The following is a 22,223-nucleotide window of genomic DNA, read 5'->3' as shown; positions in this document are numbered from 1 at the left end:
TGACTAAAGGTCATTCCACACTGAGAACATGGATATGGCTTTTCTCCAGTATGGGTCCTCTGATGTCTCTTGAGATTTGTTGGATCTCTAAAAGCCCTTCCACACAGCAAACACTGATGTGGCTTTTCTCCAGAATGGATCATCTGATGTATCTTAAGAGCATTTGCTTTTGTAAAAGCCTTTCCACACAGCAATCACTGATGTGACTTTTCTCCAGAATGGATCATCTGATGTGTCTTGAGGCTGGCGTTGTGACTAAAGGTCATTCCACACTGAGAACATGGATATGGCTTTTCTCCAGTATGGGTCCTCTGATGTCTCTTGAGATTTGTTGGAGCTCTAAAAGCCCTTCCACACAGCAAACACTGATGTGGCTTTTCTCCAGAATGGATCATCTGATGTATCTTAAGAGCATTTGCTTTTGTAAAAGCCTTTCCACACAGCAAACACTGATGTGGCTTTTCTCCAGTATGGATCATCTGATGTAGCTTGAGAAGAGTACTTCGTTTAAAGGCCTTTCCACACTGCAAACACTGATGTGGCTTTTCTCCAGAATGGATCATCTGATGTATCTTAAGAGCATTTGCTTTTGTAAAAGCCATTCCACACAGCAAACACTGATGTGGCTTTTCTCCAGAATGGATCATCTGATGTAGCTTAAGAGCATTTGCTGCTCTAAAAGCCTTTCCACACAGCAAACACTGATGTGGCTTTTCTCCAGTATGGATCATCTGATGTGTCTTGAGATAACCAATTAGTTTAAAGGCCTTTCCACACTGCGAACACTGATGTGGCTTTTCTCCAGTATGGATCCTCTGATGTCTCTTAAGATCTGTTGTATCTCTAAAAGCCTTTCCACACAGCAAACACTAATGTTGCTTTTCTCCAGAATGGATCCTCTGATGTAGCTTCAGATGACCCTTTTGTGTAAAAGCCTTTCCACACTGCAAACACTGATGTGGCTTTTCTCCAGAATGGATCCTCTGATGTAGCTTGAGATGACCCTTTTCTGTAAAGGCTTTTCCACACTGCATACACTGATGTGGCTTTTCTCCAGTATGGATCCTCTGATGTTGCTTGAGAGAAGCCTTTCTTGTAAAAGTATTTCCACACTGAGAACACTGATGTGGCTTTTCTCCAGTATGGATCCTCTGATGTCTCTTAAGATCTGTTGTATCTCTAAAAGCCTTTCCACACAGCAAACACTGATGTTGCTTTTCTCCAGAATGGATCCTCTGATGTAGCTTCAGATGACCCTTTTGTGTAAAAGCCTTTCCACACTGCAAACACTGATGTGGCTTTTCTCCAGAATGGATCCTCTGATGTAGCTTGAGATGACCCTTTTCTGTAAAGGCTTTTCCACACTGCATACACTGATGTGGCTTTTCTCCAGTATGGATCCTCTGATGTTGCTTGAGAGAAGCCTTTCTTGTAAAAGTATTTCCACACTGAGAACACTGATGTGGCTTTTCTCCAGTATGGATCATCTGATGTCTCTTAAGAGTTCTTGTATCTGTAAAAGCCTTTCCACACAGCAAACACTGATGTGGCTTTTCTCCAGTATGGATCCTCTGATGAAGCTTCAGATTACCCTTTTGTGTAAAAGCCTTTCCACACTGCAAACACTGATGTGGCTTTTCTCCAGTATGGATCCTCTGATGATTTTTAAGAGTGTGCTTATTAATAAAGGCTTTTCCACGCTGAGAACATCGATGTAGTTTGTCTCCAGAATCTGTTATCTGATGGTCGGTGAGTTCCTGCCTGGTTTCCAACTCCTGGTGTAATTTCTGGTATGAAGTCTCCTGGCTACATGAGTGCTTGTTACTCACTTGGTTTCCTTTTTCCTTTCTGTGTTCTGATTTAATAGCTTGATTCCTTTGAATGTCTCCCACAACATAATAACAAAATGAGTGTTTGCAATAATATATATATATATATATATATATTAGTGGTGGGCCGTTATCGGCGTTAACGTGCTGCGTTATCGTGCAACTCTTATCGGGCGATAAAAAAAATATCGGCGTTAATCTATTCTCAAAGTTGGGCTGGGACCTGGGTCTATACCACGCAAGCTATAAACACTTTCACCTTGATATCTTAGCGCAAACGCCAATGTTTAAGAGTGCGCCTGAAAAAAGTCTAGGTTGCACTGGTGCACCTGACGCTGCTCGGCTGCTTTCTTTCACAAGTTGTCATTGTAGACTATGCGTGCAACTTTACCAAACAGTAACCAATGATACATCCTCCCAACATGGACGATAAGCTCAGACCCCTCCCGAATCGGCACCTGATCGCTCATTCCTAATAGAAGTAACCCCCCTCTCCTTGGCCCGCTTTCTCTTGCTCTCCCTCTCCCTCTCCCTCACTCTCCCGTGCGCGCTCAATGGACACTCGCGAGTCGCGACCCGCCCCTCGACATGCACATTTAATCCAAATAAAACATTCACTATCGTGAAAGCAATGATGCATATAGAAGACGTTAGCTAAATTAATATAAATTCCGGTTAGCATCACTGCTGCAGAAAGTTGATTAAAACTCTTACATTCAAGTCACTCTTGCATGAGTTGGATGATAATCTCAATACCAATGTTTTCCAACTCCAAAACTCGAAAGGAGAAAAAGTATTAGCCCACATTGAAACTTACAGTAAACACACGTGGGGAAACTGAGCAGTCCAACTAGTAAACTATGATGAACTAGCCAACTATGCTAGGCTTTGTTTACATTTTGAGGTTTCAAGCACACAGCTGAATTAAAGAGGCAGAGTTGTAATATGAATAGTAGGCTGCAATATGCATAAAGTGTGCTGTCATGAATATCAGACATTTCAGTATGTAGAATAGGCTTATATAAATAATTTTGTAAAGAAAAAAATCTTTTATTGTGTTTCAAGCTTTTTCTAGACTTTTTGTTGTTAAAAAATCATTATATGAAAGGACAGCAATAAAAAGGTGACCTTTTAGCGTTAAAGGCGATGCAATGAAAAATGTGGGTGCACCTAAATTTTGCGCTGGTGCACCTAAAATTAATCTAGATTAATCTAGATTAATTTCAAGATTACAGTGAGATTAATCTAGATTAACAAAATTAATCTATGCCCACCTCTAATATATATTGATATTTTTTGTCATTATACAAACTGTTCTGAAACTCACCTCTTGGAAAGTAATCTGTGTGATCATGAAGATCTGAAGATATGTCTTCCTTTTTAATTTCCTGTTGTGACATGAATATTTCAGTCTTACATTCATGTTCCAGCCCAGGTTCTTCGTCCTCCTTCTGAGTTCTACAGAGATACTCCTGTAGGAAATCATCAAATTCTTCTTCACTCTCCTTCTTCACTGCCGTGAGCTGGTCAGATCCCGCCATTTCAAAAGTCAGTTTAGAGAATGATGGCAATCAAACAATCCTTCAGTACAAAGACAGATATAGTCCTTTAGATACGTGTACCAAATGTGACTTCAGTATTGAGCTTTCAGTCTGTTGTGTTCATGATATAGTCCTTTTGCCTGCCCCATTAGCTTCTAGAATTCACACCTAACCAATCAGCTGCAAGGGATTTTTGAATGCAAATCTGATGTGGGAGGGAATTCCATATGTATGAGCTCTCTTCACACAACTGATGGTCCTCAGATGGACATGGTCAGACCTCACACTGCTCAAAGTCCACAAAGGAGAACAGGTGGGGGTGGGGTAGAGCCATGGAAGTGTGAAATGTAAAGGTTATGGCTTGTTTTGGTCAAAGGATACGTGCAGAATTCTGTAGGTTGTGAGAGGTGTAGGATATAGTGCATGCTTGTCTTTTTTTTTTTTTTTACAGTGGTCACACACGGTAGAATGTGGTACAAGAGAGCCGGTCCAGTGCTAGTTTATGTAAACAGGTGTAACGGGATGAACTGTGGGCATGAGGTGTAATAATGGGACCAGTGCTGTGGGGGAGCCAGTGCATTCAGAAAGAGTGTCTAGGCCATTAGGGGAGAAGAAGAGAGCCATATATAAAGGTGCCAACGATGGCCCTGTCCCCTCTTTGGTCTCCTTTGTGTTCTATGGGTAAGGTGGATGGCGTGCAGTTGATTGTGTTTGTGCGTCATTGTACTATGTGTTGTGCTGTTAATTTGAGTTTATACTTAGTGGCTGACACAAAGTGAATTGAGTGAGTTTACAACAACAGAATCTGACTGAATGTGGATGTTTTGTGTTTGCTCCAAGCAACTTAGTGTGTTAGCCAATTGTATCAGTGTGTGTTTGAGTTGGCATTGTGGTATTTGACTCTTGATTTTGTGTGTCCTGAACAGTGGTGGACAGTAACGAAGTACATGTAATTCGTTACAATACTTAAGTAGCATATTGATGTATGTGTACTTTACTTAAGTATTTATATTTGGTGAGACTTTGTACTTTGACTTCACTACATTTTTAAGTGAAAACTCGTACTTTTACTCCGTTACGTTTATGAAAACCCTCTCGTTCCATTTTGGCAAAACGAATCACGTGTCCAAACTGCGTCCTGCACGCACTTCAGTGCGGCCCACCGAGCATGCATTAGTTTAGATCTGGCCCGCCACGCACTTAGGCTATCATTGGCTTTTCGCTATTTTTTTTTATTTCCAGCAACGACGTTGTGGTTAACATTCCTGCAAACTAACACACTTCTTAGAGAATGTGTACATTTACAATGTCAATATCAATGTTACATAGAGATGAAAGCCTACTCTTTGAAATCTCTATTGCAGCAAATCTAATGTGCGTGTTTGTTACTCATAACGTAATAGGGAACGTGTGAGCGTGCATGAAAGGGAGAGAGTGCATTGATAACTGATATCTCCGCCACTGAGTGGAGCCGGCAAGAGAGTTAAAGTGACAGTGTACCATTTATAAATGAATCAAACAGCATCATAGTTCTTAACAAATTTATTTTCTACAACAAAATTACTTTGTCATTATTATCATAATGCGGGGGGGGGGGGGGGGGGGAATAATGTATCGTAAATAAATAAATGTTCTTAATAAATGCTAGGGGGAAGGAAGTATTTGACCCCCTATGTAACCCTATGGGAATTTAACACAGGGGCAGGTAGATTTTTTATTTTTAAAGGACAGCTATTTCATGGATCCAGGATATATGCATCCTGATAAAGTTCCCTTGGCCGTTGGAATTAAAATAGCCCCACGTCATCATACCCTTCACCACAGCTAGAGATTGCCATGGTGCTTTTTCCAGTAGGCCTATTAGCCTGTTTGATTTGCATTGAGCTCAATGAGAATCAAACAGGCTAATAGGCCTACTGGAAAAAGCACCATGGCAATCTGTTTGTTTGCAGTTTGATTTTTACTCATTTTTTTTAATTAAGGCATTAAGATCAATTGTCAAATGATGATTTTATATTTCTCTTTTTAGGCAACTTTAGCATGGTATCAAATACATGTTCTCCCCACTGTAGATAGCTTCTAAGCAAATAGACAAATGTAAGAAACTATTTGAAGAGTGGCATTAGTATTTCACCTTATATAAGCTGATTTAGCAGGAGCTTTGATGTGAAAAGGATAAATTATAATTATAATTAAGCCATTAGAACCATAATTCATTGAAGTACTTTTACTTGTAATACTTAAGTACATGTGAAGGCAAATACTTTTATACTTCTACTTAAGTGAAAATTCAAAGTGGGTACTTTCACTTTTACTCAAGTAACATTTGACACAAGGTATCTATACTTTCACTTAAGTACATAATCAATGTACTTCGTCCACCACTGGTCCTGAATATATTTGGTGTAAGTCCCAGTCAGGGCGGCCGACCTGTGCTGAGACTCTGCTCGCCATCTACCTCTCCCAAGTGGCTCAGCCTGCGGTCCCGTACAATTCTGACAATTGGAACTGTGGTAACATTGATTTTTATCTAGGACTTTAAAAGTAAAAACTTTCTATTATAATTAAATAAATTAACTTTTTAGCCTATTTATAGTTAAGTATAAACCGGTGAACTGATGGTTTAAGGACCACTGGCTGTAGCAGGGGGCTGGCTGCTTACTTCCAGGCTTGTGTTGGTTTGCTGTGATTGGTGTGGTTAGTGATCTTGATCACCTGAGTCTTTAATTGCTTGTAGTGTATACACTGTGGCTATGTCTCATTCCACCTACTTTCGTCAGTGCACTGCGAATATGCACTGACCACTTACTGCCGTAGTGCCCACTTTCAGCTTTTTAGTCAAGATGGCGTCCGTTTAGTGCAAGTAGGGTCCATCGTTCCACACTGAACTTTTTGATCGTTTTTAGGGGATCATCCTGGTACCTTCAGTGCACTGACTTTTTGTGTTATCTACACTATATACTTAAAACTAAGTGGTCGAAGTGGTAGGGTAGAAGTGGGCGGAATGAGACACAGCCTGTGTGTTCCAGTTGAGTGTGTCTTTTAACCCTGAGCAGCTATCCCCAACTCCCCTTTGATTCTAATGATCGTTACTTCAATACATTTACTTGATTAATCTTCCCCTCTGACTCTTCTTTGGTGTCTGGCAACTGGCTGGTCTGTAAGAGCCTGGTGTTACATAAACACTGACTTCAGGTATATCTGGACATCAGGAGCTCTGGCTTTTTTGACATTATATCTAAATGGCTGTGTTGTCTCATGCCGTATATTTCTAGGTTAATGTTGCATGCTGCATTCTTCCTGAAAACGTTAGATTTATATTATCATTATTTATGTCTGTATTGATGAGCACATACACTATCGCTATAGTTTAAAATATTATATTTAATTTTAGATGAGCTTAATATGAGGACAGAATATGAAGATACTGTAGTATAATTTACATACCAACATGAATTCTTTGTAAAAAACTTGATTCAGGTATGAGTATAGAGTCTTAAAGGGATATTCCGCCATTTTTGGAAATACGCTCATTTTCCACCTCCCCTCGAGCAAAACAATCGATATTTACCTTGTTCCCGTTCATCCAGCCATTCTGTGAGTCTGGCGATACAACTTTTAGCTTCAGCCTAGCATAGATCATTGAATCGGATTAGACCATTAGCTTCTCGCCTGCTAGCTTCATGTTTAAAAGTGACTAAGATTTCTGGTAATTTTCCCATTTAAAACGTGTCTCCTCTCAAGTTAGAAAGTGCAATAAGACCAACTGAAAATGAAACCTGGCATTTTTCTAGGCTGATTTGACATGGAACTACACTCTCATCTGGCGTAATAATCAAGGCAACTTGCAAACGTACCATAGGCGCAGTGATATCTTATGCAGCATCTGAAAATAGTCCCCATAGACAACAAGCAATAGTAGTGCCAGTAGCTGCAAGTTGCCTTGATTATTACGCCAGATGAGAGTGTAGTTCCACACTCGAGAGTGTAGTTCCACACCGCTACGCAATTTTGTCCACTGCCGTCTAGTGGATACTGTGATCGGTGATCTGTGATCTTCGGTAGGTGAAGACGGCACACTTTGATCTTTGCTACCCCAGAGCTAACTTACAATGCAACTTGCCATAGGCAGTTAGCTTCAATTAACTCCTGGATCTCCTTATATGGGCAAAGATGGCAGCTTTGGATCCTTTTTGTAGGCGAACTTCAGAAGTCTATGCCTGCTTGTCTACTATGTTTGTATATGTGTGTGTTTGTGTTTATACATGTGTGTGTATGTGCATGAATGTGGAGGTGTGTGTACCTGTGTGTATGTATGACGCTTCGCGGCGGTCATAATAAACATGGACACGGAGGTTCAGGGTGCTGGCAAGACTGTGCCAAACTTTTAATGGCTTCAGCATCATCTAAAGACAAAAGCATGAGATCAACCTTTCAAAAGAAAAACATGCTCCACTACAAATCCATGCTCAACCAATAGCATAACACAATCAGCTAACATTATATCACTTTTGTATAGAAAACAATTTGTTTTAGTAGTCTAAAGTAACCTGCAAATGTCTTTCATTTTGGATCTTGGAATGAAGACTTTATCACACACTAACATATTTATATTTGAACAGCTGGCTACCCAGTTCTGAGACCATTTACAGCTTCTGTCCAGTATAGATTTGTTGGTGTCTCTATATGAGCAATTTGAGTGGAAGCCTTTCTACGCTGGATAAAAATGTCCAAGAGTTTCCCACAAAATGGATCCTCTGCTGTGCCTTGAGATGAGACCTGTGCATAATGGTGCGAAATGTAAGATGTGTTGTTTTTTTTTCCAGAATGAATCATCTAGTCTCATCTTGAGATGAGATATTCCAATAATTGCTTTCGAATTCTGACATTGATATGGTGTCCTGACATTTCACTTCAGTTCTTTGTTTTAGAGGAAAATCACATCCAATTGTCATTCGGTTCTTTAGACATTTCTGATGTCTATTCGATTGAGCCAGTTGTGTGAAAGTCCTAGTGTGGTATGTTTTTGTTTCAAGTATGAATCCTCTGGTGTCTCTTGAGATCTGAGTTGACCCTGAAACACTTCCCACATGTAGTACACTAATGTTTTCTCCAGAATGGATCATCTGTGTCTTGAGGCTGGCGTTGTGACTAAAGGTCATTCCACACTGAGAACATGGATATGGCTTTTCTCCAGTATGGGTCCTCTGATGTCTCTTGAGAGTACCCTTTTGTGTAAAGGCCTTTCCACACTGCGGACACTGATGTGGCTTTTCTCCAGAATGGATCATCTGATGTAGCTTGAGGTGACTCTTTTGTGTAAAGGCCTTTCCACACTGAGTACTGTACACCGATGTGGCTTTTCTCCAGAATGGATCATCTGATGTGTCTTGAGGCTGGCGTTGTGACTAAAGGTCATTCCACACTGAGAACATGGATATGGCTTTTCTCCAGTATGGGTCCTCTGATGTCTCTTGAGAGTACCCTTTTGTGTAAAGGCCTTTCCACACTGCGGACACTGATGTGGCTTTTCTCCAGAATGGATCATCTGATGTAGCTTGAGGTGACTCTTTTGTGTAAAGGCCTTTCCACACTGAGTACTGTACACCGATGTGGCTTTTCTCCAGAATGGATCATCTGATGTGTCTTGAGGCTGGCGTTGTGACTAAAGGTCATTCCACACTGAGAACATGGATATGGCTTTTCTCCAGTATGGGTCCTCTGATGTGTCTTGAGAGTACCCTTTTGTGTAAAGGCCTTTCCACACTGCGGACACTGATGTGGCTTTTCTCCAGAATGGATCATCTGATGTGTCTTGAGGCTGGCGTTGTGACTAAAGGTCATTCCACACTGAGAACATGGATATGGCTTTTCTCCAGTATGGGTCCTCTGATGTCTCTTGAGAGTTTTTGGATCTCTAAAAGTCCTTCCACACAGCAAACACTGATGTGGCTTTTCTCCAGAATGGATCATCTGATGTATCTTAAGAGTGTTTGCTTTTGTAAAAGCCTTTCCACACAGCAAACACTGATGTGACTTTTCTCCAGAATGGATCATCTGATGTGTCTTGAGGCTGGTGTTGTGACTAAAGGTCATTCCACACTGAGAACATGGATATGGCTTTTCTCCAGTATGGGTCCTCTGATGTCTCTTGAGATTTGTTGGATCTCTAAAAGCCCTTCCACACAGCAAACACTGATGTGGCTTTTCTCCAGAATGGATCATCTGATGTATCTTAAGAGCTTTTGCTTCTGTAAAAGCCTTTCCACACAGCAAACACTGATGTGGCTTTTCTCCAGTATGGATCCTCTGATGGAGCTTGAGAGAAGCCTTTCGTGTAAAAGCATTTCCACACTGAGAACACTGATGTGGCTTTTCTCCAGTATGGATCTTCTGATGTCTCTTAAGAGTTGTTGTATCTGTAAAAGCCTTTCTACACTGTGAACACTGATGTGGCTTTTCTCCATTATGGATCCTCTGATGATTCTTAAGAGTGTACTTATTAATAAAGGCTTTTCCACACTGAGAACATCGATGTAGTTTGTCTCCAGAATCTGTTATCTGATGGTCGGTGAGTTCCTCCCTGGTTTCCAACTCTTGGTGTAATTTCTGGTATGAAATCTCCTGGCTACATGAGTGCTTGTTACACACTTGGTTTGCTTTTTCCTTCCTGTGTTCTGATTTAATAGCTTGATTCATTTGAATGTCTCCTACAACATAATAACAGAGTGAGTGTTTGCAATAATAAATACATATATTCACTAATATTTTTTTTTTTTTTTTTATCATAATACAAACTGTTCAGAAACTCACCTCTTGGAAAGTAATCTGTGTGATCATGAAGATCTGAAGATATGTCTTCCTTTTTAATTTCCTGTAGTGACATGGATATTTCAGTCTTACATTCATGTTCCAGCCCAGGTTCTTCGTCCTCCTTCTGAGTTGTAAACAGATACTCTTGTAGGAAATCATCAAATTCTTCTTCACTCTCCTTCACTGCCGTGAGCTGGTCAGATCCTGACATTTCAAAAGTCTGTTCAGAGAATGATAGCAATCAAACAATCCTTCAGTACAAAGACAGATGTAGTCCTGTAGATACGTGTACCAAATGTGACTTCAGTATTGAGACCCCAGTCTGTTGTGTTCATGATATAGTCCTTTTGCCTGCACCATTAGCCTCTAGAATTCACACCTAACCAATCAGCTGCAAGCGATTTTTGAATGCAAATCTGATGTGGGAGGGGATTCCATATGTATGAGCTCTCTTCACACAACTGATGGTCCTCAGATGGACGTGGTCAGACCTCACACTGCTCAAAGTCCACAAAGGAGAACAGGTGGGGGTGGGGTGGAGCCACGGAAGTGTGAAATGTAAAGGTTATGGCTTGTTTTGGTCAAAGGATACGTGCAGAATTTTGTAGGTTATGAGAGGTGTAGCATATAGTGCATGCTTGTCTTTTTTTTTTACAGTGGTCACACACGGTAGAATGTAGTACAATGTGACTTCAGTATTGAGCTGTCAGTCCCAAATGCTGGTTCGTGATGACTGCGGTTAGGGAGCCCAGAGTTTTTGAAGCTAACTAGCAGCCCTCAATGACAGCATTGTCCTAATCTCATGACGGGCACCGCTTTGAAGTTTAGTCACGGTCCCCTCCAGACATCTTTAGATGAAAACTAACGGTAACACTTTACTTGACGGGTTCACCCATTCATTCCAACCCATGTCACTTGTAAGTCAATGGGCTAGTCCAGTGCCAGAGAAACAGAATGTGGTCATCAATTATTTTTTGTTTCTTAAAAATGTATTTGTTTTATAATGTAACCTTTGCTAATTTATCATCTTTTCCTTCTAGGAAATGTCAAACCGCAGGTTAAACAAATAGGCCTAGGTCAGCAGAACTGAACTCCGTGATTACGAATAGGCTACTTCACAACTTGTATAGTAAAGTGACATTTGATGTAGACTTCATAAGATATTCATGACATATTTACATTGGCTGGAATAAATACGGCAATGCTTCTTTGCGATTGTTGGACTTTTATTTTGACAGTTTTTCGTTGTTTTGTCTTCCACATTCATGAAAGTGTTGGTATGAATGTTGAGTCATATTTCATGAATCAGTCATGAATGCTTCATGTGCAGTTCATGACAGCTGTTATGAATGTGTTATGAATGAACCCGTCAAGTGTTACCAAACTAACTGATACACCTTCAATTACTTCATTTTTAAAAAAAAATATTATTATCATTCTAGTGGGCAGAAACCTTAAAGATACATGTTTATGCTTTTTCACCTCATCAGGCCCTTGTTCATTCAATGTAATACCCCATCCAACAAACCCCCCCGCCCCCCCCCTCAGACACACACACATACCGACACACACACGCACACGACACAACCACGTACGCACCCCCTCAGGGCCATGCAGTCATGAGGTCAGACACAATGAACAAGCCTACCTTTGATTCATTCAGTTCATTCATTCTCTCTCTCTCTCTCTCTCTCTCTCTCTCACACACACACACACACACACACACACTCTCACACACACACCCACACCCATCCCCTCAGGGCAGTCATGAGGTCAGACCAGTGCTTAATTTGTGTAGTGGGAGGTCGGAATGCAGATCAAATGCAACACAGTTGCATATTCAACACCAAAAGCATGTCAGGTACACAGGCTTTGCATTTGTGAAACCGAGTAAGATGAACGCCAGGTTTTCTTCCTCCTTAGACTTTTAGACATTTTCTCCCAGTTAACTCCTATAGTTCGCTCCTTACTCTGCATGCTGTATTTATTGTAGGCAAATAATAAACATGTCAGTGTTAGAGGTTAGTCAACCAAGAATTTAAGAATAAAAGTAGGAGACTTTATCCAAATAAGTAATAAGAATTGGCACGGTTATGTTACAGCCAACGTCAGGCTCCATGTTAGACAGTCGATCGCCAAAATGATTGTAGCCGGATTTAGGGCATTTACTAAAACCAATATTGAAAGGGGGAGATGAGACATAGTTAATCAAGATCATTTAGTTACCCAAGTAAGCCATCAAATGACCAATTGTTTTAATCCTTTCTCTGTGTGGACTAATGGACCGGAGCTGCATTTAACTATTAGGCTACTGGCCTGCGGCCCGCGGTCTTTTGGGCATGAAAAATACAGTCAAGGGGCCAGAGTTCGCCGATCCCTAACTCTAGCCCTTCACCTCCTGTGCAGTGCAGTTCTGACTATATCCTTTTGCAATCCATGACCGGGTAAGCGACGGGCTGACAAGACATTTAGGCGATTCATTTTTCATAGTGATACAGGAGGTGCTGGATCCAATAATAAAAAAGGAGGTTCCGGATCCAATGTTGGAGGTGCAGGAACATGTTCCGGCATGTTCCGGCTCATGTTAAGCCCTGGGTCAGATACATCTGCCCCAGCTGATACGGAAATTTGTGGCACACAGAATTTGTTTAGTCTGTTAGCATCTCTCGCTTTCATGCCACATTCCCAGCACACCACTGCATTAAAAATGTCACTAGATGTGACGAACTGGTAGAACAGATCTGTAGCATCTTATTGCACACCTTGAACGGTTGGCATAGTATGTAGAGCCAGCTTTGTCCTTTATGCTGGCGTTATGTTGCTTTTTAACTGTTTACCCTGTAAGCGCTAAATGGTGTTATATTGATGCAGAGGGGGATAAGTCTGAATTTTTCATGGTGTTACTTAAGTTGGTACACGGGGCAACTGCTTGAGCAACATTGCGGGGCAGGCACATCCATGTGTTCCGAAGATGGATGATTGGATGATTGAAGTTCTCAAGAAACTGATGACTAAAGTTTTCAAGGCACTTGAGGGTGGTGCGAGAGTGGGGTGTATCATGTACAGTATGTGAGCAGCCTACACACTACTCATCTTGCACTGGATAATCTTCCTGAAACTCAGTAATCTGATGATCAAGAGGTCTGGGCAAAACACTCAGCACCCATCATTACATCACCAAAAGAAGCCTATTGGTTTACCAAAAATATTTGCCAATATATATATATATTTTTTTTAAGTATATTTTTTTGGCTTTTTGCCTTTATTTGTATAGGACAGTGGAGAGAGACAGGAAGCAAGCAGGAGGGAGAGATGGGGTGGGATTGGGAAATGACCGCAACGACGAACTTGGGTCCCCATGGGCACTCGGACCCGTTTATGGCACGAGCGCTGTAGCCTGTTGCGCCACAGCGCCCCCCTATTTGCCAATATTTTTAAGCTACAGCTGATTGAAAGTGTTTTGACACAAAATAGGAAGCCATTTTCTTCAACCCAATAAAAAAAAAGCCCTGACAAATATTACCTTGCATAAGATTGATTGATACTGAAACAGTGAGTCAGTCACCTGGACATGCAACGGAACATGAACCCTAAAGATATACAGAACTGATGAACTGCCTGCATAACTACCATTATAACACTTGACAGCTACAGTACCCTACGAAGCAAAAAGGCAGTAACTGCCAACTGAAAAAACTGAAAAAAAAGACCTTAAAGTTATCCTGCTGTCCAGCCTAAGTAGTTGTGGGTGAATTATTGGACATGTGGAGGTTTTGTTACTTTACATTAACTTATTTTTTTGTAAATATCAGTACCTGATTTCAGACTCCTCAAGCCCACAAGTCTTATCCCACCACGATCAGTGATGAGTGGAAGACGAATGTGCAGCGGTAACTCATGAGCTGTGATACTCATCACCTGCCCATGGGTTCACGGAGTCAACAACAGGTACATGCTACAGCACACACACACACTCATCAGACATAGCAACATAGGCAACTCTACAGCACACACACTCATCAGACATAGCAGCTATTACTGAAACGGACAGGTCTGATGAGACATGGGGCATAACTGGCGGTATACTGTATGTAGGTGGTCTCTAGCTACAGTCAAGGGAAAGCATAAAGACAGTTGCTGGTCTCTGACCTATCCTTCATGGCCGTTTACTATGGAACATGGAAAGATTAGTAGACTGACAGGACTTAAGATACATTATTGCTGATGCACTGTTTTCTTTCAAAATATAAATAAATAAATAAAAAAGATTACAATGAATCGATGAATAATCTGCAACTTTTAACATGAACATTTCTTTTATTACAGCAACATGTGTATTATTTAATTATTTTCGCTGGCTGGTGTGTGGGTATACTTGACCAGATGGCAGGAATGTACAGCTGCAGGTGGTGGCCTGTTGGTGTTTTATTTATTTATTTATTTATTTATTTATTTTACGACATGCCTGCCCTGCTCTGGGCTGGCAGCCCTTCCGCATGCTCTGGTCTGTTCTGTTGATGCAGAGGCAGGACACAGAGCACGATGGACTAGGCTGTGGACCTGGCACGGGAGTGGAGAGAGAGCGGGGGAAGGAGAGAGAGAAGGAGAGTGAGAGAGAGGGAGAAAAAGAGAGCAGGGGAAGGAGAGAGAGAAGGAGAGTGAGAGAAGGAAAAAGAGAGAGAGGGAGAAAGAGAGGGAGAGAAGGAGAGAGAGAGAAGGAGAGAGAGAGGGAGAGCCGTGTGTGGAAGCCAAGGTGGCTGGTGGGCCCCTCTCGTGCCCCACCCTGCTGGCAGGCCCAAACAGTGGCAGGTGGGCAGGAGCACACGCCATGACACCCAGAGCAGCCGGGTTAAGCGCAGGGTTCTGTACAAGGACACTATTGACACCTCTTCTATGGAATGTGCTGCTTTTACATAATATGTAAATATATACAGCCTCACCCGACCAGTTTTTTTCAAATACTGTAATACATGACATATTGCAACAGAAAAATTTGATTCAGTGAAATTAGTATTATTATTATTATTATTTTCATGTAGCTTTAGTCTATATGACATCATTATGAAAGCACATCACTGAGGTCGACCCAACTTAAGCATCAGCCTGGACAAAATGGGTGGAAACAAGTGTTACATGTTATTTACATCACAGTATATCCCCTCTATCTACACTCGAAGAAAAGTGTATAAAGCAAAACCAACATTGTAATATTTGTGATGTATAGAATTAGCGTAGCTTATACCATAGTCTGTCTCTCTCTACTCTGCCGCCATCTGTAGTGATTCAAAGATTTCATGTAAATATACAAATTAGCTTGTTGTTTATTTGGTCTCAACTAGCAGGTCTAACTTACTAATATGGTTTATTTGGAGTGGTATGTCTTGCATGAGACTCATTATTCTTTATAATCCCGCTGGTGAGAACATGGAAACATCCAGAGGAAAAAAAAAAGAAACTTCAAAAAGCTTTCACCCATTAAACTCCATCTGTTGCGAAAGACCTTGACCTCGCCAACCTTTACAGCGAGGAGAAGAAGAAGAAGAAGGGAAAAAAAAAAAAATCTAATTTGTGATATCACTCCCAGACATTCTGTCACCTTTTGCTCACCAGTAATGAGTAAACATGAATACTAAAAGGAAATTACCCCAAAACAATGGGAACGCCATGGGTTCCTTAATTAAGAAGTGATTTGGGATGCAGGGGTCACTAATTAGCCATTGCCCTGATTGTGTTAGCTCTGTGGGATCCAGCCCCACCTTTATGAAGGATAAGTGCATAATAGCCATGCTAAATAGGCTCTTAAAGTGCTTTTGCAAGCATATACATATGTATTAACTCATTTTACACATAATTATCGGCAGAATAAACAAGGTGGAATTTTGAACGACGAAATGGAAAAAGCTATATAATTTTACAAGCATTGCGATCGAGAAATTTTTGATGTGTTGAGTCACCTTTCTGGTTTAGCCCTCCCGTGTTTTGACAATGCCGTGTTGCTCCGCCCTCGGTTCTCTCCCCCGTCTCTCTGGGCTCTCTCTGCGGAGGCCGTGAGAAACGAGGCCTCGGCCGAGATAGACGATCGATCTCGTTGTCGTTGTCGTCGCGCATAATGTACCCGCTGAAAACTGGTGGCTTGCTTTGCTTTTCTTGAGGTCTGCGAGAGAAGAGAGAGGGAAACTCTCTTTTCGGCGTTCAACACAAAGACTTCCTCATGGCGGAGACCACACGGTGGTTAGCCTCTTATCAGCGGTTTAAATCGGCTTTTGATGGGTAAAGACGTCTGTAGTGGGCCTTTGTTCCTAAACAGAGCCATCAGGTCCCTCACCAGACTCTCCCCCTCTGGGCCTTGGCATAACCTCCTCCCCCCACAAGAGACACACACACACACACACACACAGCCTATCCTCCTCCATTGCCCTCTGCACAGCCAGTTACCCATGACAGCGGTATTTTTTTTAAAGACCTATCAGGTTAATTGTGTGCCTGCTGACTTCAACCTCAACCTCCGCACACACACACACACACACACACACACACACACACACACACACACACATAGGAAACCCACACACAGCCATGGAGACCTTAATCCTTAATGAGGCACTTGGCATATTCCCTATATCCATACCTGGTAAACCAGTTCTAATGGAGACCCCTGCCAGGGGGCCTGCCTGTGGTCTCATCAGCAGATCACGGCCTGACCTCAGCACTTATGCCTGCCTACCTACCACAGACTCGCCAGAGCCAGCGGTAAAATGAAAAGACAGAGAGGAGAAACAGGTAGATATGGGGGGTGGGGGGGAAGAGATGCACTTGGAACAGTCAGTTAGTAGGGGAAACAGACAGAGGGGTCAGGCAGCAGAGTGTGTGTGTGTGTGTGTGTGTGTGTAAACGGTAATGTGTCCTGACGGGAAATAAACACGAGGAGGGTTTGTGATTGTGAGACAGACGACGAGGAAGAGTGAAAAGAGCAAACAGACGAGCGGAGAAATGCGCTCCAGCAGCAAAAAAGCTTTGCCGCCAGTCTCGTCCTCCTCCCCCCCCTGTGAGTTTGCTTTATTGAGATTCTTTTTGATAGAGGTTCCTCCCGTTGATGTTGATGTTGGTGTTGGAGAGAAAAAGGGAGACCCGTTGCACTTAAGTCAAGCTGTGGGAGACAAAACCTCTGGCTTGTCGGTTTTTTTTTTTTTTTTTTTTAATGTCAGCATGTTTTACCCAGTCCTCTTGGCAGAACAATGTTCATTTTGTTGTGGGACATGGGCTCCTCCTATGGGGTTTGGTAATACCACTTCAGGCTGTGGCAGTTTCTGCTCATTTTCAGAAGTAACCACACTGATGTGTCTTCCTCAAGTCCCCAAAGAGCAAATATGCGAAATTACTCTTCGCACTGGTCCTGTGAGCTGTTATTTGCCGTAAGTGGTTGATTAAAGAAATTGAATGTTCCATTGCATTGGGGAAAACAAACGGGGCCCGTTGCCCTGTATTTAATTAGGAACGCGTTTGAGGCCCAAAGCCGAGATTCATAATCTCTATGTGCTGGCACACTGCTGTTGACCGAGGCCAATGAGATGTGACATACATTTTAGGAGCGTTTTAGTTTTCAAATCCAATCCACATTGTCTGCAGTTTTTTTTTTTCTACAGATTTTATAAATACACAAAACAACAGCTAACTGTGTTACACACCACCATTTTCAATAATATTTACATTAGTAACCATATGTACTGTAGCGTCATACTTTACATTTACTCAGAACATTACACAACATTACATAGTTCTGCAGCTGTTGAGGTACATGTGAAAACAGAACTTTTGTTGTTGTTGTTGTTGTTTTGAGATATTACTGGTACTATGTTCATGTTTAAACAGTTGTAACCAGTGTTACCATGGACTGTAACACACAAGAGATTGGATTAGGACAACAGAAAAGTGGTTTAACTAAACATCTTTTCTATAACTGAAAGGAGGTCCATGTATGTGTTGAGGAAATTTGTCGAGCAGTGGTCTGAGGCGAAAAACTCTTAGGATTTCACAGACACCATGCCTGAGTCATCTCAATTTGCTGAGTTGTCAAAGTGTCGGCCGCCAACATGGTAAGCTTGAAACAGAATATTTTTGTCAAGCTTTATTGTGGTTGGTGTCTTCTCTACCTTTCAGTGAAATTCTAGAACCCACTGGAATGCTGAGTGGACCGAGGCTCACAGTCTTGGAAACTTGGTTGCTGTCTGCAGAGTCGGGCCCGTTCGAGGCCCTTGTCCCCGCAACATTTCAAAAGCCTTATTGCAATGCAGTTTTTCAGCTTATCATGCTCTGACTGCCCTCTATTAAAGGACTGGAAAAATAGGATTTAAAATAAATGTTTTCAAACATAACATTAAATAGTGGTAAAATAAATCAAACAATTGGCATCCCCTGGTAAATTATGATGCAATATCCTGTTGCTGTTTGATGTCCAATTGACTTTTTATGCGTTTCCAGTCTGTCTAATGAGCCTCAGTTTTCCCTCCAAATTTCCATATCCTTTTTTTCACCTCTATAAAACCAAGGAGAGAAGGCGAGTCCTGAAGAAATGTCAAAAATCATTTTTTTATGTTTTTATGACAGTGATTATTGTATTTCATAAAATAAATTCATTTAGCATTCGTGTATTAAATGCACCCTCCTGTCTACTCACTCCCTACCTTTCCCTCAAGAATGAAAATTCTTTGGTTTCCTTCCATGTTCAGAATGATTAGACTCTTGAGTGCAGATTCACTGACGTTTTGCGAACTTGTAAAGCCGTAATATTTTCGACTCTTAAAAGGGAACACTGAAAGGGTTGTGCATGGAGGAAAATGTTTTAAATCAATGTATTGATTGCACGGTGAGGGGGAAAAAGTAACCTGTCACTCTCGCACCACATTTAATGTTTGACCTGCTAAGAATGCTTTTGAGTCCCAAACTAATGGAGTCTGGATGGAGCCAATGATTCCATAAAGAAAATGACTAACACCCAATGTGTCAGACGATTTTAAATCATGAAAGGATATTTTTTTCATACATTTCCCTACAACAAAAAAAGAGAAAAGGCTGCCTTTTTTTGGACAAATTTTACATGTAAAAAGAGGTGGGGAGTTAAAGCCGTCATTGAAACACACCATGACAGTCTCTCCACTTCATACCTATCCGTTTGAATGAGTTACCCAGACGGCTCATCGTGGGCTGAGAGGGACCGCGTCCTTCCACATATCTTTCACAGCCAACAGCGTGAGTGGCGAGCCACCCAGTGAACCTCCGTTAAACCATAATCTTGTTATTGTGTTTTCGCCGTGACCTCATGACACTTGTGTTTATGAAACAAGTCGGTTACCACCCAGCCGCTCTCCGTTCCCCTTGCAACGCTTACAAATTGCCCTATCATTTCTTTCTCTTTCTCTTTCGCCGCTCTCGCAGCAGTATTCGCCCTGATGCCTTTTTGTTAAAAAAAAGTCCCTTGTTTCTAGTAAACAGAGCAGTTTGACGGTCCAAAACAAACTTGAAGCGCTAAGGCTGACGCCCCGCTGTGCCTTTCAGGGTGCTTAGGGGCCTAATCAGAGGTGTCTGAGCTGATTGGGCTTCATGTTGGGACACCGGCGGTTTGACTGGTGGTGTCTAGTTTGTTTGTGCTGATGCCCTTCCTCTCCGTGTCCGTGAGAACGTGCTTGGTGCGGCGGCGCTGAGGTTGTACAAGTGCACTCTCATATTGTACTGTGTTAGACCGCGTGGAGAGGACCACCGGTCCGTGCCACAGTGGGCCAATTACTATGCGTGCTTTCATGCTGTCACACGGACATATATGCTCATCTCTAGGTTTAAAGCTGTGTGTGTGGTCTCGTATGTTAAGTGTGTGTGTTGTGCTCTGTGTGTGTGTGTGTGTGTGTGTGTGTGTGTGCCTGTGCCTGAGCTCTTAGATGTAGCTGCTTGAGTACACATGATGTACTGTGCTGTGGTCTCTGCTTTGGGGACCCCCTCTGTGCACAGCAAATGAGTTTAACAGATGCCATGTCTGCCTCCCCCCCCCCCCCCCCCAGCACTACACCAGAGCCCCATTGTACTTCCCCTGTGTTTTTATAGTACCCCATTCCAATCTAAAATTGCCTAACATTAATTAGGTTTTTATAGCCAGCATTTTCCAAGTTATAATTATTGCTTGAAACTAATATGTCACTGTTCGCTTCTGCCATATATACTTACGGCTTCGTAAAGCACCATGTAATTATGCCTGTCAATTACTGTAATAAAAGAAAACTTAGTAACAATAGCACAAGGCCCAACTGTGCCATGCCATGAGGGTTGTGCCAGCAGTATTGTTCTCAACAGTAGTTATGTATGTACATGTGGCAATCAAAGTGACCAAAGTATGAATGCCGGGGAATGGAGACGGTTTTGCATGGCTGGCACCCAGTGAAGGAGACCCTGGTTTTCTTTCTTAAACCCTTGTTGTAATCTATAGGAGTGTGTCCAATGAATTAGAAACCACTAATTATAGAGATGGGGCTGGGATGTTATGGTCACTCTGAGTCAGTGATTCAGGTCGTTTAAAAGGCTGGCGTCATATATTAGCATTTGCTGATTTACAAAGAAAACAAATGAATATAAAAAATGTCATTGACACAGTTTCCCTCATCTTCATTTAACTGCAGTTTTTTTACAGAATGGTTGAGGTACGATACAGTAGGCCTGTCTATTTAGGTTGTGTATCTACTGTACAGTATGTGTTTATTCTGATTTCGGAACAATGTTAAAATGTGATGCTAGTTCGGTTTGGCCCAAGTTTTCTTTATCTAGAAGGGTGTGAAACGCCCAGAGAGAACATCTTGCTGTTGTGTCATGTTTAATTGAGCTTCTTAAAGTGTTCAATTGAATTGCCATGATGCGCCCATATAATACAGTAGGCCATTCCACTCCCTGAGAGCACAACTTTCTCAGTTTACTACATTTTGACACCGCAGATGTGTTCCTTTTGTCCAATAGTGTACGTATGCGATCCGACTCTCTCCTCATGACGCAGCAACACATACTGGAAGTCTCCGGAGGCATGCGGAAAAAACCACCAGTCAGCCTTGGACGTCCAGTCCAATCAGCGATGGAGTCCATCACCATGCAACTACACTGACCCTACTGACTGTAGCAAGCGTACGAGCATTCATACCATCTCGTCTCCGTGTGGTTTGTATGACGCCATCTACCATGTGGAAAAAATGGAATCCATCATGCGGAAGAAACCGCCATGACAAAATGCTCTTGTAGCACTGACAGCACGTGTGCTAGCTTGTGGTGGCTCGCTGGGATAACAGTCAGGGAGGGCAACCGTGGCCAAAAAGACATGTGGGGTGGGGTGGGGGGGGTTGGTGGTTGGGATGGGGAATGTTGCCATGTTTCACTGAGGGATCAAAAAGGCAAGCGGATTTCAGCAGCAGCAGCGAGGGGTGGGCAGGAGAGAGAGAGAGAGAGAGAGAGAGAGAAAATGCGTCACCCTGAGAGTTCTACCACCTCATGTGTCCTTAGGCATGCTCCATCATACCATGGTCATCCTAGGCTTCGGATTACATTACTATTTCACTATAGTTAATTTCCACCTTTGATAGCATTCTAAGGATTCTATAGTTAAATACTGTTATAACTGTTATATCAATGGCACAAGGAGAAAACAACCAGTGGCATCACATAGTTACTGTTTTTGTAAGTAATTTATGCGCACAATAAAATATGGACTTTCATATCGATCGCAAGTTGAAAACGAGAGATATAAGGTCAGGTCTGAGTTGAGGGTATGACGAAAGATGTGATGTTAGATGTGTGCGTATGGTCACTATCAAACTAAATAAACACCTGTAAAAGTAGCACAAAGTAAAACAGTATTTTGTTCTCACTAGAGTCCAGAAGTCTTGAAGCATTGTTCTTAGATTTCTTCAAAAATTAACAAAATGGAGGCTGGTTTTTCTCCTGGCATACAGTAGCTAAGTGAATATGGGTGTTCCATGCAAACAAATACGGTTCCCAATAATGCAAGACTGTAAAT

At 41.9% G+C, this 22,223-nt stretch overlaps 1 pseudogene; it reads right to left on the bottom strand.

The window, feature by feature from the left end:
* Positions 1-3,644: 3,644 nt before the first annotated feature.
* The window catches only part of LOC134060538 (zinc finger protein 664-like), a 24,557-nt pseudogene continuing 5,978 nt past the window's right edge, over positions 3,645-22,223 (bottom strand).

This window comes from Sardina pilchardus, chromosome 16 (genome assembly GCF_963854185.1).
Source record: "Sardina pilchardus chromosome 16, fSarPil1.1, whole genome shotgun sequence".
Classification (NCBI taxonomy): Eukaryota; Metazoa; Chordata; class Actinopteri; order Clupeiformes; family Clupeidae; genus Sardina; species Sardina pilchardus.
Note: the sequence above shows the minus strand (reverse complement) of the source record. Positions and strands in the feature narration are given on the sequence as shown.